The 5,082-nt window shown below is 34.4% G+C and overlaps 1 long non-coding RNA gene across 2 annotated transcripts; it reads right to left on the reverse strand.

Moving 5' to 3' along the window:
- Nucleotides 1-607: 607 nt before the first annotated feature.
- On the reverse strand, nt 608-4,093 carry LOC109504212 (uncharacterized). Of its 2 annotated transcripts, XR_003112960.1 has the most exons (4): nt 2,813-4,093; nt 1,754-1,876; nt 1,222-1,675; nt 608-1,136 (listed from the first exon to the last, which is right to left on the reverse strand). It is a non-coding gene; the product is annotated as an uncharacterized LOC109504212 (long non-coding RNA). The 2 variants fall into 2 exon arrangements; XR_003112959.1 differs by lacking the exon at nt 2,813-4,093 and having other exon boundaries at nt 1,754-2,064.
- Between the last annotated feature and the right edge of the window lie 989 nt (nt 4,094-5,082).

A 5,082-nucleotide genomic window follows, 5' to 3' on the forward strand; every position in this document is an offset into this window, starting at 1 on the left:
TTTCGATTTTTCGATACTACCTAATTCCATGATCATAAATATTTACTCAAGATCGGAGACTAACAGTACACATAACTTAATTAATCGCCTCTCATATTTATATAACTTTTAAAAAACTTTTTATACGTACCAATCAACAGTCCTGAATATAAATATTTAAATATGTAGGTACATATAAATACATTCGACTTAAAAATGTCTAAACAAAATCTAACTGGTACTCTCTCAAGTTTACTTATAGAATATCCATAGACGTGCAGATGCTCCCTACTGGATGAAAACATTGTATTTATCAAATAATACTAAGAAATATAAAATATTTTGATATTTATTATTGACATAATTTTTATTTACAAATTAAAAGTTTGAAATAATTCAGCATGATTACTATGTTTTAGAAACATTTACAATATATAATAACTGAATATATATCTTTTTGATATGTTTAGAATGATGGAATGTACTGCAGAGTTTCATGCAGACTTATATAGCAGATATTTAGAAGATTGGTTTAACATCCATTATGTACTTTGTATTACTGATGAAAGTCTTTATATACAATGCACGATAAGAATACATGTGCAATAGACATATATAGAATCTGAAACAGGCAAATAAAATTTGTTCTCATATATATCTGAACAACAGATATTTATATTACTTTAAAAAAAACAGCCTTTATAGATTATTAATGTTTCCATTGGTAATTTTGAGAAAATACTGTCATCACACATACTGAGAAAATCAGAAATATACATTATATATAATCTATACATATAAGCTACGATAAATATGTGTGTATATGTATGGTATGGATGTGACTTTGTATGTACACTTTCATAATTTTAAATAAATATCTTGATAAATAGCTCAGTTAGACATTATACTATACTAATTAATTTATAACACATGAGAAACTTTAGATATAAACATCATGTATCATATCAATGATTACTTTAATTTTATAGTCCTTCGCCATATGTTATCAGCCATGACCTCTCATAAAAGACCGCAGATCTATTCTCCAATCATAACTTCTGCATTCGTAACAGCTTGGAATTACCTGTCTCTTGTCGCGAAAGCACGGCATTTAACGATCAACGATCAACGTCGATCGCGATGGATATTCTCGCAATCTGAAAGCAAAGGACGCAGTAAAACATTAAACCGTCCCAGAAAATTAACTGCGCATAATGTGCGCTTATTTTTGCAGGATCTTACATCAACAGCACGCTTACGAAAAAAACTCCACGCTTTCAAAAAGCACTCGCTCTCACTGTCTAGCAACCCTTGCTCTCAGCGCAATGTCATCATCATTATCATCATGCTCATCCTCATCACCATATCATTTCACTTGCAATTATATTCTCCTGCAAATATATACTCTCTCTCTCTCTCTCTCTCTCTCTCTCACTCTCTCTCTCGCTCTCTCTCTCTCGCTCGCTTTCTCTCTCTCTCTCTCTCTCTCTCTCTCTCTCTCTCTCGCTCTCTCCCTTTCATATTTTCTTCAACTCTTTCAACTTTCTCTCCCCCCTCTCTCTCTCTCTCTCTCTCGCTCTCGCTCTCTCGCTCATCTTTTCACGTGCATCATTTTGCATCAACACTTCGTATCCATCCAGAGGCACGTTCACGTACGGATATCAATTCATCATGACATAATATATTCATCCACAGGCTGTTGAACAAAATCGAATGTAAGATTAGTGTCCGGTTTAAGCGAGAACTTGAATCCGGACTAACTAAAAGTACTAACATTCCAATTTGCACTTTGGCATCACGATCAGCGAGTCTTACTGTATTCCAGGAGGTGACATGATTACGAGGAAACTGAAAGATATGACTGCTGCAATGCGTACTTTTTCTATCTCACTTTCTTCTAAATGTACAAAACGGATTCATCTTTAGTAATTGTAGATAATTCGATCCGCTATCCATTTATGCCTTATTTATGACAAAAACAGATGTGAATGCGCGGAAAATATGCCTGAAATTGTACTTCTCACCAGTGATATTTATTATAAATGTTAACCGATCACATAGAATAAATACGTATATATATGTTGTGATAGATGTATTCTTGAAAATAAAAAAAAATAAGGAAATACAAGTATAATATAATTTTGTGTGCAACAAAAATTTATAAGGAAACACTAATTTCATTTGCGAAAGATTTTTTATTAGTTTCGTTCTCTGAATAGAGGATAAGGAAAGAAAAAGATCATTGATGTGATGTGTATTTGATGACAACTGGACATAACTTAACATAAAACTTTAACATATCAAAGAATGTAAAGTGCGCACTAACAAAAAATAAAGTTTGTTAAATATAATGTAAACACACGAGAAATAAGCCAATGATCATAAGAAAACTATTGTATTGTATTGTATAAGAAAAATATTGTATGTATAATATCAATACACTTGCAAATAATTTGAAGTTGATTCATATTTACTTTGATATTTCTTTCTACGCAAAAAGTTTATAATAAGCAAACATTTTTGAAAAGGGGCACACAAAATATTCGAGAGAACAACATTCTAAAGAATATCCATAACTCCAACGAAGTAAATTTTTGTTTCAACGAAAAAAATTTTACGGCAAAGAGTCTCTCGTTACGAATATATCAATGTGGCTAATAAAAGGATTCAAAAGAGAAAATATCATTAGGCTACTGAAATGTAGAAAAACGCTTTGAAGATAGCGGTAAGTCAGTATCAATGATAATTATAATTATAATTACTCTAAGCGGTTATTTGGTCGCTGGGGTGGTATATGAGGCGTTATGAAAGAGAAATATCAGTTCGTAATCACCTGTTTTGAGGATCAGCGGACGTTCCCATAGTTTTACCATAGTCTACCATTGTGATCATCTTCATTCAGTCATCATCACCCAAAAGGCCGGTTACCGATGTATCGTTACGTTACCTTTCGTACTCTCTTCGTTTTCACGATTTTACAGTTTTAAACATCGCCCTATAACCGTGCCCTTATCGCGATGTTCCTGCATGTTCCTCATAACTCTATTTTTCGCCGAGGTGTTGATAATTCATCAAAATAAGATTTAATTTTTCACACGCGAATACTGCACGAGAAATTTCGTTGAAAATTTTACGAGGATTCGCGTTTTTCGAATGAGTAAAATAAGAAAAATCTCGTATTGACTCATTTCCCTGATGTGCGCGATAATTTTGGGCAGATCTTAAATGTACTGGCTGTCCCAGAATTAACGCTAAATAAACACGGAACGTTATTCCTCGCGAAGTTTGGAGTCAACTTGTGGTGAAAGAAAGTCATCATTTCTCGTAATTTTTTCAAAATTACTCTGCACTCAAAAATCTACTTTGTAGACTTATAATGGCATATTATGTTTCATTTTCCCTTCTGAAATTTAATTTGCGAAAAGTCACTTATCTCCAGAAGCTTGATCGATACTTTGTCATTATTGTTAACGAAACTCGACTTCAAATTTCACAAGAGATAACAAACTACGTATCCATCTTTCACTAATTCTGGGATAACCACGAAGTGTGCAATTATATATTGACTCAATATTTAAAGGCACGTAAAAGGATATGTGTGATACCCACGATTTTTAGGTTTTTTTATTCTCGGCATAGTTTAACATACACTACAATCAACGGAGAACGACGTTATGTGAGTATCTTTGCACCACAGAGAATGTCTTGCGATTTCACGTCATCGATACAAATTAGAATATGTATGGATACGTTGTTTGCGATCATCAAATTAATAATTCATACCCACAAAATCTCGCGTAACACACGATACAGGTAAAAAAAAAATCCTTGATAAGTCAATTCTCATTCAGCTTCGAGTTTGTAGCTCAAAATATTTCAAAAGTGTAAAAAGAAGAAAGCCGGATTCGCGGCGGTTTCTTACTCGCGACTTCTTTCTCGCGACGCGGCTCGAAATCCCTCAACAATTGAGATCGACGGATTAAAATCAACATTCTCACATGACAATGCTTCACGACACACGTTTCAACTCAACTAATTGTCACGCACAATTTCGTTCCCTCTCTCTCTCTCTCTCTCTCTCTCTCTCTCTCTCTCTCTCTCTCTCTCTCTCTCGCGCTCTCTCTTTCTCTCTCGCTCTCTCTCTCTCTCTCTCTCTCTCTCTCTCTCTCTCTCTCTCTCTCTCTCTCTCTCTCTCTCTCTCTCTCTCTTTCCTCCCTTTCACTCTCTCTCTTTCTCTCTTCCTTTCTCTCAGAATACAATAACATATCGAGCGATTTACAAGAACGCAGCTAACTTTACAGTAAAATTCGTTACATTTCATATGAGCGATATTAAAATTGCTTTATCAATTCGTATTTACATACTTCGTAGATCACTTTCAAATCGTTTTGCAAGGCAACTGCTTTGAACAGTAAGTCCCATCGTGTGTAATCTCACTTTTACAGAATTAATTATTGAGGGATCACGAAGAGTTTATTTATGGTGTTGTGTTGTTCTCGATCGCGACCGATTAATCTGTAGTACCAATGCCAAGACGCATGCCGCAAGCATCGTTATTTCAAACGATTTGAAATGATCCGTGATCGCGATTACTGACGCACGAATGTTCAGACTGATTAACCGACTACTGTCCATCATACAGTTGTCTCGTCATCCACACTTTATTTTACTTCTCGTACAAATTATATTTTACTTCATTTCACTTCACGTATCTTGCGTATTGGAATTGCGTTCCCTGAAAATATTTCCGTATATTAATATATTAAAAGCGCGAACGTTTGTGCGTCAGCGACAAGCTAATTACGGTTCTAATATCTGTTAAAAATTGTCTTAAACTACAGCCTCTGTATATAGTGATCTAACAATTTACAGACTTAAGAAGCGCGGCAGAATGTCGATCAACGAGCTCTACACTGTTTATTCCCATTTCAAATCTGATTTAATCTTTTTTTTACATATATGCATATAAACAATCTCGGTCAAGTATATACCAAACACACATCAAACCACTTTTGCTCACTCTCAACCTAAGACTTATACAGCAATTTTCCGCTCGCATTACATTATTAATTCAGTCACTTCATATTGCTACATCTTGAGTTG

The sequence above is a fragment of the Harpegnathos saltator genome, unplaced genomic scaffold (assembly GCF_003227715.2).
Source record: "Harpegnathos saltator strain DR-91 unplaced genomic scaffold, Hsal_v8.6 scaffold252, whole genome shotgun sequence".
Taxonomy (NCBI): Eukaryota; Metazoa; Arthropoda; class Insecta; order Hymenoptera; family Formicidae; genus Harpegnathos; species Harpegnathos saltator.